Source organism: Lolium rigidum, chromosome 4 (genome assembly GCF_022539505.1).
Source record: "Lolium rigidum isolate FL_2022 chromosome 4, APGP_CSIRO_Lrig_0.1, whole genome shotgun sequence".
In the NCBI taxonomy this organism is placed as follows: Eukaryota; Viridiplantae; Streptophyta; class Magnoliopsida; order Poales; family Poaceae; genus Lolium; species Lolium rigidum.
The window spans coordinates 40,962,538-40,977,254 of record NC_061511.1 but is presented as its reverse complement, the minus strand read 5'-3'; positions in this window follow the sequence as shown (position 1 = coordinate 40,977,254).

Sequence of the window (14,717 nt, the reverse complement as noted above, 5' to 3'; positions counted from 1 at the left end):
GCTGATGAAATCTATTGACACCAGCCTTCTTTGTTGTTTTAATCATGTTGCTAGTAGAGTAGTAGTAGCTAAGGTAGTAGAGTTCAAAACAAACTTGAACTCAGCCGTTGCTTAGTAGCTAAGGTAGTAGAGTTCAAAACAAACTTGAACTCAGCCGTTGCTTAGTAGCTAAGGTAGTAGAGTTCAAATCAAATTTGAACTCCATCTCTAGGATAGACGGTTCCTAGGATAGACGGTTCCTGAGTCCTATGTAAGGACATGTACTCATCACTTGTAAGATAAGCTATTACGTAGAGAAATAAATCAAGAGCTTCAGCATCACTCGTGTGTGTGCATACACCGTGAAACCTAACAATTGGTATCAGAGCCAAGTTGGGAGATGTCGGCACCACCACCTCTCCAGCAGCGGCGTGCGTCCGCAACCCCTCCTCCGGCAAACGAGCGACGGCGATCGCCAAGTCGGGGACGGAGCAGGGTGCGACACGGCGGGGGCGAGGTCGTGGTACAGCGGGAGGTGATCCGCGAGATGACTAGCGGCGGAGGCGGCGGTACGAGCCTCGTCTTCCCGATGCTCAAGCGCGGAGACTACACCAACTGGGCCATGGTGATGGAGGTGAACCTGCAAGCGGCATCGCTCTGGGACGCGATCGAGGACGCCGCAGTCTCTCGGCGAGAGGACAAGCAGGCCTTGGCGGCACTGCTCCGCTCCACTCCACCCGAGATGCATCCAATGCTGATCGGGAAGGGGAGCGCCAAGGCGGCGTGGGAGGCGATCAAGGTGCAGCACCAGGGCAACGATCGTGTCCGCGATTCACGCATGCGGCGGCTCCGTACTGAATTCGAGACGATCGCCTTCAAGGATGGCGAGCGCATCGATGAGTTCGGGTTGCGCATCACGAACCTCGCCGCCACCATGCGCTCCCTCGGGGATACCTGCGATGATGAGAAGATAGTAAGGAAATTCCTCTCTGTCGTCCCAAAACAGTTTGTGCAGATCGCTTTCTCGATGGAGACGATGATGAACCCGGCCACACTCACCGTGGAGGAGGTTGTCGGACACCTTCGGGCCGTCGAGGATCGCCTGAACCCTGAGCAGGGCACCACTGCCTCCGGTGGCAACTTGCTGCTGACAGAGAAGCAGTGGGAGGACAGAAGGAGGAAGCAGCGGGGAGGCGACTCTGGCAGGAACGGTGGCGGTGGACAAAAGGGTGGCAAGCCACCGCCCAAGTCCTCGCTATCGCAAGGCTCCAGCAGCAACGCTGACCGCGTAAACTGCCACTATTGTGGCAAGAAGGGGCACTGGAAGCGTGACTGCCGCAAGAAGCAGCGGGACGAAGCTGCTGCGGCGGCGCACCTGATCCAGGACGAGAATGGCGGAAAAGCAGACCCGGAGCTGCACATGGCCACCATCGTCGAGCTCGCATCTCCTGCACCGCTGGTGCAGGCCTCCTCGACATCGACTGATCCACCTGCACTGCCTACGGGGGAGCAGGTGTATCTCAACGAGGAGCGCGCCCGCGTCGTGTTCAGGCGCACGTCGCACGACACTGACGCAGCATGGTACCTCGACACGGGAGCGTCGAACCACATGACCGGCGACGACAGCGTCTTCGCCGAGCTGGACAGGACTGTCTCCGGCAAGGTGCGCTTCGGCGACGGATCGGTTGTCGACATCTGTGGCCGCGGAACCGTCCTCTTCGTCATCAACAACGAGCGACATCACGAGCTGGCCAGCGTGTACTGGATCCCACGGCTCAAGTCGAACATCGTCAGCATTGGGCAGCTAGACGAGCTCGGGTACCCCACCCACGTCGAGCACGGCTACATGGAGGTCCGCGATCGTGCCAAGGTCTTGATCGCCAAGGTGCCAAGGACGACGAACAAACTCTACGTGGCGCAGCTCCAAATCGTGCAGCCAGTGTGTCTGGCGGCGCACGCCAATGACGACGCGTGGCGCTGGCACTCACGCTTCGTCCATCAGAGCTTCGATAGCCTCGAGAAGATGTCGAGGAAGGGAGTGGTGCGCGGTCTCCCCACCATCAGCCATGCCGAGCAGCTTTGCGAAGCCTGCATCGCGGGGAAGCACCGGCGCTCCCCATTTCCTGCAGCAACCAAGTACCGTGCCACGACGCCTCTTGAGCTCGTGCACGGTGACCTCTGCGGTCCAATCTCGCCAGCAACACCGGGAGGGAAGAAGTACTTCCTCTTGCTCGTCGACGACAACAGCCGGTACATGTGGCTGTACCTGCTCAGGTCGAAGGATGAGGCAGCTGCGGCAATTCGGCGTTTCCAGGCCGAGACGGAGAAGGAGACGCAGCGTCCTCTGCGCGTGCTCCGCACTGATCGGGGCGGCGAGTTCACGGCGAACGAGTTCGCCGAGTGGTGCGCAGAGCATGGCGTCCAGCGTCACCTCACTGCCCCCTATTCTCCACAACAGAATGGGGTAGTGGAACGGCGGAACCAGACGATCGTCGGCGCCGTCCGGAGCATGCTCAAGGCGAAATCCGTCCCAGCTAAGTTCTGGGGAGAAGCGGCGGCAACAGCGGTGTTCGTCCTGAACAGATCCTTGACAAGGAGCCTGGAAGGGAAGACACCATTTGAAGCCTGGTATGGCAGAAAACCTAGCGTTCACTTTCTTCGCGTGTTCGGCTGCAAGGCATACGCGAAGGAGACGAAACCAGGCTTGAAGAAGCTTGAGGACCGCAGCCGCCCGATGGTGATGCTTGGGTATGAGGAAGGAAGCAAGGCGTATCGCCTATATGACCCGGAGAAGAAGTGCCTCCATGTCTCCCGCGACGTCATCTTCGACGAGGCCGCGAGCTGGGATTGGGGAGAGCACAATGACGGCGCCGCCACTCTCGCTGTGGAGAGTTGGACGATGTCGCAACCAACGGCAGCACCGTCGGAGAAACCAGCTGAAGCGGCACCTGCATCAAGCTCTCCTTCGCCGTCACCACAGGTAGCATCGGCTCCGACTGGGCCGCCATTGGTGGGTCGGCCCATCTCTGCGGCATCAGACCAGCCCGTGCGTTTCGTCTCTCCACCAGCAGATGGAGGCATCGAGAATCTGGATGCTGGAGTTGACCCAAGTCTCGCTCGCTACCGCAACATTCGAGACTTCCTCAACCCAGATGAGGAGAATCCAGGGCGGGCGGAGCGCCTCCTCCTCACTCCCACAGGCGAGCCAGCAACGCTCGCCGAGGCCGAAGGAGACGAAGATTGGCGGCTCGCCATGGTCGATGAGCTGCAGTCAATCGAGGAGAACCAGACATGGTCACTTGCTGATCTGCCGCCGGGTCACAAGCCCATCGGATTGAAGTGGATCTTCAAGCTCAAGCGTGACGCCGACGGTCACGTCCTCAAGCACAAGGCCAGGCTCGTCGCGAAGGGATACGTCCAGCGGCTAGGGATTGACTTCGATGAAGTCTTTGCCCCCGTTGCGCGACTGGACTCTGTAAGGCTCCTGATTGCCGTCGCTGCCCAATTCAAGTGGGAGGTCCACCACATGGACGTGAAGACGGCATTCCTCAACGGTGATTTGGGGGAGGAAGTGTATGTGACTCAGCCGCCAGGATTCGTCGACGGCAACAACTCGAGCAAAGTGATGCGCCTCCACAAGGCACTCTACGGTCTCCGACAGGCCCCGCGCGCATGGAACACCAAGCTCCATGCCGTGCTGGTGTCACTCGGTTTCGTGCGGAGTGCTTCGGAGCATGCCATGTACACTCGTGGAGAGGGTGACTCACGACTCCTGCTCGGCGTCTACGTCGACGATCTCGTCGTCACAGGAGGGAGCACCACTGCAATCTCAAGCTTCAAGCAGCAGATGTGCAGCAAGTTCAAGATGAGCGACCTGGGCTTGCTCACCCTGTACCTGGGAATCGAGGTATGTCAGGCTCCTGGCCACATCACGCTGAAGCAGAGCGCCTTCGCAGCGAAGGTGCTCGAAAAGGCGGGCATGGCTGACTGCAACGCAGCTCATGTGCCGATGGAACCAAGGCTGAAGCTCTCGAAGAGGAGCACGAATCCTCCGATCGACGTCACGCTGTACCGCAGCATTGTCGGCAGTCTGCGTTACCTCGTGCACACGAGGCCGGACATCAGCTTCGCCGTTGGCATGGTGAGCCGCTTCATGGAAGCGCCCACCACGGAGCACCTGAGTGCTGTGAAGCACCTGCTCCGCTACATTGCGGGGACGATCGACACCGGCTGTTCGTTCTCCTCCGCGCCAGAAGGTGCACACCTGATCGGCTACAGCGATGCAGATCATGCTGGTGATATCGATGACAGGAAGAGTACTACAGGTACACTCTTCTTCTTCGGAAATTGCCCAGTGTCATGGCAGAGCCAGAAGCAAAGGGTGGTGGCATTGTCGTCCTGCGAATCTGAGTACATTGCAGCTGCGACGACGGCGTGTCAAGGTGTTTGGCTCAGCCGTTTGCTCAGCGACTTGCTGGGATCTGCTCCTCTCGTCGCTAATCTACTCGTGGACAATAAGTCTGCGATCCAACTATGCAAGAATCCAGTGTACCATGACCGTAGCAAGCACATCGACACGCGGTACCACTACATCAGGGACTGCATTGAGGATGGAACTGTCACGGTCGAGTACATCGACACAGAAGACCAACTCGCAGATATTCTGACCAAGGCACTTGGTCGCGTTCAGTTTCAAAATCTGCGAGAAAGAATTGGCGTCATCAACCTCTACCGCAACTAGATTAGGGGGAGAATTGTTGTTTTAATCATGTTGCTAGTAGAGTAGTAGTAGCTAAGGTAGTAGAGTTCAAAACAAACTTGAACTCAGCCGTTGCTTAGTAGCTAAGGTAGTAGAGTTCAAAACAAACTTGAACTCAGCCGTTGCTTAGTAGCTAAGGTAGTAGAGTTCAAATCAAATTTGAACTCCATCTCTAGGATAGACGGTTCCTAGGATAGACGGTTCCTGAGTCCTATATAAGGACATGTACTCATCACTTGTAAGATAAGCTATTACGTAGAGAAATAAATCAAGAGCTTCAGCATCACTCGTGTGTGTGCATACACCGTGAAACCTAACATTCTTTGTGTAGGCCATCCAAAAGAAGAGCAAGGGATAACCATGAATTGGAAACGAGCAAAGTCAAGCATCAGCGAACTTGTTAGCTGCGACAACCCAGTATCTAGCACGGCTTGCAATCTATCGGAGGTCTTGTGTGCTTTAACTGGCAGTCCATCGCAGAAGGATGTGATCTCGAAGGTCGTTGTTTCCTTCTTGGTATGGATTTCTAAGCTTAACAAACTTAAGCGAGCTCCTCCATGGACAATGGCGCGCATGCCGCAGGCATCTCATGTTATCATGAAGTACACCACTGGTTTGGTTCAGTTGCTCCAAACAAGGATGAAGGACGATGCCGAGAAGCTGAAGGACGAGAACAAGAACAACAGGGATGAAAACAACAAGCTCAAGGATGAAACAAGAACCTCGAAAAGGGTATCGATGATGTTCTATCAGTGATTTATTTGAAATGAAAACTGGACGTGCAGCCCTGCTCTCGCAACTTTCTGGATATGGCGGTGTTCCACGTGTTTGGAGATGGCTACTGTGGATATACGAACTCTGCAAGTGCATGCGGCAGCCACAACCTCGGGTGCTACCGACGGATGATCAGTTTATGTAGGCTATAAGCAATTCATGTTCTTGTTTGGAGGCCTGCTTCAGTGCGTACCTCCCACAAACTCAAAAGGACAATGTTGTCTTTTACCATTAATTATTTTTCTAGTCCAGTGTTAGATACCGAGATCCAAACACGGGCCCGTATTACTCGCGTTTTCCTATACAATATATATCGATCTAATCGTGTACCGTCTCGCGATCGAGCGCCTCCGATGGGTGTGGGAGCTGTGAACATGATGAGGACGTGGTACCAAAGATCTATAGGAGCTGATGATCGATGTACAACCCACGTGCTCTGGAGGAGATGGACGCGATCGTCCGTAAGTACCGCCTCGCCGACAAGTCCGACATCACGAACCTTCCTTGCATGCCCACAGGCCATGGCCGACGCTGCGGCTTCCCCCGACCGACGACGACGAGACCCGCCCGTGGTGCGTCACAGCGCCAGTCCGTGGATGGGTGCAAGGGCAGCGGGTACCAAGTGCCGTATGGCTCCGAAGGCGTCGACGGTGCGTTACACAGTGCGGATCGAAAGACGAAGCGCGAAATGTGTTGGTACCTGGGCGGGCCATGGAGGGAGTGCACGGTGGCGTGATTGCCTCGTAGAGGTGGCCATAGTTATGTGTGCAATCAAAGAAACCATGCAAGTCTTGCATGTTTAGAACTCATATATTCTGATATATGCGAGACGAATGTGAACAGTACACAGGTGCGCCACTAATGGGGTTATCTCTTTAGGAGGGGAGTGGAGATGAGTGAGGGGAGTGTGGTGATCTGGGGAACGCCAGCGCGTCGTCCACGGCGAAGGCTAGTTCTACCGCCCATCTGCCCGGTGCTGACCCCGGTGGTGGCTTCCCCTGGATCAGGATCTCGGTTCGGCGTCCTTGGCGAGGTCTCCGAGGAGGATGGCGAGATTTCTTTGGCGGAGGAGGTGGCTTGGCGCGGGCTTGAGGATGTACCACGCGTGCTTCCCCTCGGCCGGGGCGATGGTCAGAGCAATGGCGAGCTGCTGTCAGATTTTTGGTCCAAGATCGGATATACTACGGCGGAGTCGCGGTCTTGGGAGCGCAAGGCGGCGGCGGAACCGGCTGAAGTCCCGAGTGGCCTGAGGGCTAGATTCTTGTCGCCGGCACGGTCGGAGGGACCCGTGGTTAGTAGGAGGCTGGCGTCGTCCTCGCCGCCAGGGCTTCGGATGCCCAAACCTCCGCTGAGGATGAAGGCGTGGAAGGGACCCCTTCCTCCAAGGTCGATAACGCCGCCGGCGATCCTCGCGGACTTTGTCGTCATTGCGAAGAGAGGACCGGCAGTTCATGAGGCGGTGGGTGGCCACGAGGTGCCGAGACAGCTGGCCGAGAGGTCCATGGCGCCGGTGCCGGCGCCGATGACGGGACTATGATGGAGTGGCCATCCGTCCGCGTTTCAAACCTGCTGATGCGTGTGGTTGGCACGTCCGTTGGGAACCCCAAGAGGAAGGTGTGATGCGCACAGCGGCAAGTTTCCCTCAGTAAGAAACCAAGGTTTAATCGGACCAGTAGGAGTCAAGAAGCACGTTGAAGGTTGATGGCGGCGGGATGTAGTGCGGCGCAACACCAGAGATTCCGGCGCCAACGTGGAACCTGCACAACACAACCAAAGTACTTTGCCCCAACGAAACAGTGAGGTTGTCAATCTCACCGGCTTGCTGTTACAAAGGATTAACCGTATTGTGTGGAAGATGATTGTTTGCAGAAAACAGTAGAACAAGTATTGCAGTAGATTGTATTTCAGTAAAGAGAATTGGACCGGGGTCCACAGTTCACTAGAGGTGTCTCTCCCATAAGACGACCAGCATGTTGGGTGAACAAATTACAGTTGGGCAATTGACAAATAAAGAGAGCATGACCATGCACATACATATCATGATGATTATAGTGAGATTTAATTGGGCATTACGACAAAGTACATAGACCGCCATCCAACTGCATCTATGCCTAAAAAGTCCACCTTCAGGTTATCATCCGAACCCCTTCCAGTATTAAGTTGCAAAGCAACAGACAATTGCATTAAGTATGGTGTGTAATGTAATCAACAACTACATCCTTAGACATAGCATCAATGTTTTATCCCTAGTGGCAACAGCACAACACAACCTTAGAACTTTCTGTCACTGTCCCGGTGTCAATGCGGGCATGAACCCACTATCGAGCATAAGTACTCCCTCTTGGAGTTACAAGCATCTACTTGGCCAGAGCATCTACTAGTAACGGAAAGCATGCAAGATCATAAACAACACATAGATATAACTTTGATAATCAACATAACAAGTATTCTCTATTCATCGGATCCCAACAAACGCAACATATAGAATTACGGATAGATGATCTTGATCATGTTAGGCAGCTCACAAGATCCAACAATGATAGCACAATGGGGAGAAGACAACCATCTAGCTACTGCTATGGACCCATAGTCCAGGGGTAGACTACTCACTCATCACTCCGGAGGCGACCATGGCGGTGTAGAGTCCTCCGGGAGATGAATCCCCTCTCCGGCAGGGTGCCGGAGGTGATCTCCGAATCCCCCGAGATGGGATCGGCGGCGGCGGCGTCTCAGTATGTTTTCTCGTATCGTGGTTTTCTGTTCTGGGGGTTTCGTCACGGAGGCTTTAAGTAGGCGGAAGGGTAGGTCAAGAGGCGGCACGAGGGCCCCACACCACAGGGCCGCGCGGCCAAGGGGGGCCGCGCCGCCTAGGGTGTGGCCCCCTCGTGGCCCCTCTTCGTCTCGTCTTCGGACTTCTGGAAGCTTCGTGGAAAAATAGGGACCTGGGCGTTGATTTCGTCCAATTCCGAGAATATTTCGTTACTAGGATTTCTGAAACCAAAAACAGCAGAAAACAGCAACTGGCACTTCGGCATCTTGTTAATAGGTTAGTTCCAGAAAATGCACGAATATGACATAAAGTGTGCATAAAACATGTAGATAACATCAATAATGTGGCATGGAACATAAGAAATTATCGATACATCGGAGACGTATCAGCATCCCCAAGCTTAGTTCTGCTCGTCCCGAGCAGGTAAAACAATAACACAGATAATTTCTGGAGTGACATGCCATCATAATCTTGATCATACTATTTGTAAAGCATATGTAGTGAATGCAGCGATCAAAACAATGTATATGACATGAGTAAACAAGTGAATCATAAAGCAAAGACTTTTCATGAATAGCACTTCAAGACAAGCATCAATAAGTCTTGCATAAGAGTTAACTCATAAAGCAATAATTCAAAGTAAAGCATTGAAGCAACACAAAAGAAGATTAAGTTTCAGCGGTTGCTTTCAACTTGTAACATGTATATCTCATGGATATTGTCAACATAGAGTAATATAATAAGTGCAATAAGCAAGTATGTAGGAATCAATGCATAGTTCACACAAGTGTTTGCTTCTTGAGGTGGAGAGAAATAGGTGAACTGACTCAACATTGAAAAGTAGAAGAATGGTCCTCATAGAGGAAAAGCATCGATTGCTATATTTGTGCTAGAGCTTTGATTTTGAAAACATGAAACAATTTTGTCAACGGTAGTAATAAAGCATATGAGTTATGTAAATTATATCTTATAAGTTGCAAGCCTCATGCATAGTATACTAATAGTGCCCGCACCTTGTCCTAATTAGCTTGGATTACCGGATCATCACAATGCACTGTTTTTACCAAGTGTCACAAAGGGGTACCTCTATGCCGCTCTGTACAAAGGTCTAAGGAGAAAGCTCGCATTAGATTTCTCGCTATTGATTATTCTTCAACTTAGACATCCATACCGGGACAACATAGACAACAGATAATGGACTCCTCTTTTATGCATAAGCATGTAACAACAATTAATAATTTTCTCATTTGAGATTGAGGATATATGTCCAAAACTGAAACTTCCACCATGGATCATGGCTTTAGTTAGCGGCCCAATGTTCTTCTCTAACATATGCATGCTTAACCATAAGGTGGTAGATCGCTCTTACTTCAGACAAGACGAACATGCATAGCAACTCACATGAAATTCAACAATGAATAGTTGATGGCGTCCCCGATAAACATGGTTATCGCACAACAAGCAACTTAATAAGAGATAAAGTGCATAATTACATATTCAATACCACAATAGTTTTTAAGCTATTTGTCCCATGAGCTATATATTGCAAAGGTGAAGAATGGAATTTTAAAGGTAGCACTCAAGCAATTTACTTTGGAATGGCGGAAAAATACCATGTAGTAGGTGGGTATGGAGGACACAAATGGCATAGTGGTTGGCTCAAGTATTTTGGATGCATGAGAAGTATTCCCTCTCGATACAAGGTTTAGGCTAGCAAGGTTTATTTGAAACAAACACAAGGATGGACCGGTGCAGCAAAACTTACATAAAAGACATATTGAAAATATTATAAGAATCTACATCGTCTTCCTTGTTGTTCAAACTCAATACTAGAAATTATCTAGACCTTAGAGAAACCAAATATGCAAACCAGATTTTAGCATGCTCTATGTATTTCTTCATTAATGGGTGCAAAGCATATGATGCAAGAGCTTAATCATGAGCACAACAATTGCCAAGTATCACATTATCCAAGACATTTATAGCAATTACTACATGTATCATTTTCCAATTCCAACCATATAACAATTTAACGAAGGAGAAACTTCGCCATGAATACTATGAGTAGAAACCAAGGACATACTTGTCCATATGCTACAGCGGAGCGTGTCTCTCTCCCATAAAGTGAATGCTAGGATCCATTTTATTCAAACAAAACAAAAAACAAAAACAAACCGACGCTCCAAGAAAAAGCACATAAGATGTGATGGAATAAAAATATAGTTTCAGGGGAGGAACCTGATAATGTTGTCGATGAAGAAGGGGATGCCTTTGGCATCCCCAAGCTTAGACGCTTGAGTCTTCTTAATATATGCAGGGGTGAACCACCGGGGCATCCCCAAGCTTAGAGCTTTCAGTCTCCTTGATCATGTTGCATCATACTCCTCTCTTGATCCTTGAAAACTTCCTCCACACCAAACTCGAAACAACTCATTAGAGGGTTAGTGCACAATATAAATTGACATATTCAGAGGTGACACAATCATTCTTAACACTTCTGGACATTGCATAATGCTACTGGACATTAGTGGATCAAAGAAATTCATCCAACATAGCGAAAGAGGCAATACGAAATAAAAGGCAGAATCTGTCAAAACAGAACAGTTCGTATTGACGAATTTTAAAATGGCACCAGACTTGCTCAAATGAAAATGCTCAAATTGAATGAAAGTTGCGTACATATCTGAGGATTACTCACGTAAATTGGCATAGTTTTCTGAGTTACCTACAGAGAGGTGGACCCAGATTCGTGACAGCAAAGAAATCTGGAACTGCGCAGTAATCCAAATCTAGTACTTACTTTTCTATCAACGGCTTAACTTGGCACAACAAAACACAAAACTAAGATAAGAAGAGGTTGCTACAGTAGTAAACAACTTCCAAGACACAAAATAAAAATAAAGTACTGTAGGTAAAAACATGGGTTGTCTCCCATAAGCGCTTTTCTTTAACGCCTTTCAGCTAGGCGCAGAAAGTGTGTATCAAGTATTATCGAGGGGTGGTGCATTCTCAGCAGGGTGTGGGGTTTTCTCAACCAGGCATAGTATATTAGATACATAAGTTTTAGCATCTCCCTTTTCATTAGTCTTAGGCGTGCTACTTTCATCAAACAGATTTTCAGGAACAAGCCAAGCATAGTTATTTTCTAGTGCATCATTCATAGCTAAGAGTTTACATGGTATTGGTGCTTTGATCTCCCCACCATCATCAATATTATTAGTGTATCTTATTCTATCCATGTCCATCTTTTCAAGGAGACTAACAAAATTGGTGCAAGAACCAAGCATATTATATTTAGCAAAGACCTTTCTAGCCTCTCTTGCTATACCACCAAATTCTCTAAGAAGGGTTTCTAAAACAAAATCTTTCTTTTCCCCTTCTTCCATATCACCGAGTGTAAGAAACATGTGTTGGATTATAGGATTGAGATTAACAAATTTAGTTTCCATCATACGAACTAAAACAGCAGCGGCAATTTCATAAGTAGGAGCAAGGTCTACCAAGTGTCTATCTTCAAAATCATCAGCCATACTAACATGAGTGAAAAATTCTTCTATATTATTTCTCCCAATTATAGACCCGCGCCCTACCGGCATGTCTTTAACGGTAAAATTAAAAGGAAACATGATGAAATAAGTAAAGTAAGTGCAAGTAACTAAATTTTTTTGTGTTTTTGATATAGCAAACAAGATAGCGAATAAAGTAAAACTAGCAACAAATTTTTTTGTATTTTGATATAATGCAGCAAACAAAGTAGTAAATAAAATAAAGCAAGACAAAAACAAAGTAAAGAGATTGAGAAGTGGAGACTCCCCTTGCAGCGTGTCTTGATCTCCCGGCAACGGCGCCAGAAATTTGCTTGATGCGTGTGGTTGGCACGTCCGTTGGGAACCCCAAGAGGAAGGTGTGATGCGCACAGCGGCAAGTTTCCCTCGATAAGAAACCAAGGTTTAATCGGACCAGTAGGAGTCAAGAAGCACGTTGAAGGTTGATGGCGGCGGGATGTAGTGCGGCGCAACACCGGAGATTCCGGCGCCAACGTGGAACCTGCACAACACAACCAAAGTACTTTGCCCCAACGAAACAGTGAGGTTGTCAATCTCACCGGCTTGCTGTAACAAAGGATTAACCGTATTGTGTGGAAGATGATTGTTTGCAGAAAACAGTAGAACAAGTATTGCAGTAGATTGTATTTCAGTAAAGAGAATTGGACCGGGGTCCAAAGTTCACTAGAGGTGTCTCTCCCATAAGACGAACAGCATGTTGGGTGAACAAATTACAGTTGGGCAATTGACAAATAAAGAGAGCATGACCATGCACATACATATCATGATGATTATAGTGAGATTTAATTGGGCATTACGACAAAGTACATAGACCGCCATCCAACTGCATCTATGCCTAAAAAGTCCACCTTCAGGTTATCATCCGAACCCCTTCCAGTATTAAGTTGCAAAGCAACAGACAATTGCATTAAGTATGGTGCATAATGTAATCAACAACTACATCCTTAGACATAGCATCAATGTTTTATCCCTAGTGGCAACAGCACAACACAACCTTAGAACTTTCTGTCACTGTCCCAGGTGTCAATGCGAGCATGAACCCACTATCGAGCATAAGTACTCCCTCTTGGAGTTACAAGCATCTACTTGGCCAGAGCATCTACTAGTAACAGAAAGCATGCAAGATCGTAAACAACACATAGATATAACTTTGATAATCAACATAACAAGTATTCTCTATTCATCGGATCCCAACAAACGCAACATATAGAATTACAGATAGATGATCTTGATCATGTTAGGCAGCTCACAAGATCCAACACTGATAGCACAATGGGGAGAAGACAACCATCTAGCTACTGCTATGGACCCATAGTCCAGGGGTAGACTACTCACTCATCACTCCGGAGGCGACCATGGCGGTGTAGAGTCCTCCGGGAGATGAATCCCCTCTCCGGCAGGGTGCCGGAGGTGATCTCCAGAATCCCCCGAGATGGGATTGGCGGCGGCGGCGTCTCAGTATGTTTTCTCGTATCGTGGTTTTCTGTACTGGGGGTTTCGTCACGGAGGCTTTAAGTAGGCGGAAGGGTAGGTCAAGAGGCGGCACGAGGGCCCCACACCACAGGGGTGTGGCCCCCTCGTGGCCCCTCTTCGTCTCGTCTTCGGACTTCTGGAAGCTTCGTGGAAAAATAGGGACCTGGGCGTTGATTTCGTCCAATTCCGAGAATATTTCGTTACTAGGATTTCTGAAACCAAAAACAGCAGAAAACGACGAATCGGCACTTCGGCATCTTGTTAATAGGTTAGTTCCAGAAAATGCACGAATATGACATAAAGTGTGCATAAAACATGTAGATAACATCAATAATGTGGCATGGAACATAAGAAATTATCGATACGTCGGAGACGTATCACCCGCCGAGGCGGGATCGTCGGTTGGGCCGCAGGCGAGGTGGGCCGGGTTTGGTCGGGCGGTGATGGGCCTTCAACGAGCGCAACGCTGCTACCCTATCCCCGATCACATTCGATCACATACGATCGTACTTGAAACTTCGCTTCGCCCTGCAACAACAACACCGCCGCTGATCGTCCACGACATACCGTTGACCGCGTCGCCCCATCGTCGCTCTCATCCGCGCCATCAAGGGAACCTGCTCCGCACCACTCTTTCGTTGAGGTTGTCGCCGGGATCAGCTCGGTGGTGGGGATGGTCGGGCCTTCATGCCCGTCCGCGCCACCCGGGGCGTCGATGGCTGCGCCTGGTCCTACACCGTCCGCTCCAGGGACGGTTCCACCGACAGCTGCGACTGCCGCTGGTGCCGGTCCTTACATGGGTCCCCCTCGGTTCCAAGGCTGGCCGGCGGGGACGCCAAAGTCGCAGCCCGCACCAGCTCCTAGGCCGGCAGCACCACCTTCGAGGCCGACATCTGGGTATCGTCCGACCATTCGTTTGCCGGTGCCTTGGATGCAGCTCATGCCACAGCAGCCGTACCAACAGTACCAAGGTCACTTTCAGTATCCTGTGCTCGGACAGCAGAATATGGTACTGATACGTCTCCGACGTATCGATAATTTCTTATGTTCCATGCCACATTATTGATGTTATCTACATGTTTTATGCACACTTTATGTCATATTCGTGCATTTTCTGGAACTAACCTATTAACAAGATGCCGAAGTGCCGATTGCTTGTTTTCGCTGTTTTTGGTTTCGAAATCCTAGTAACGAAATATTCTCGGAATTGGACGAAATCAACGCCCAGGTCCCTATTTTTCCACGAAGCTTCCAGAAGTCCAAAGACGAGACGAAGAGGGGCCACGAGGGGGCCACACCCTAGGGCGGCGCGGTCCCCCCCTTGGCCGCGCGGCCCTGTGGTGTGGGGCCCTCGTGCCGCCTCTTGACCTACCCTTCCGCCTACTTAAAGCCTCCG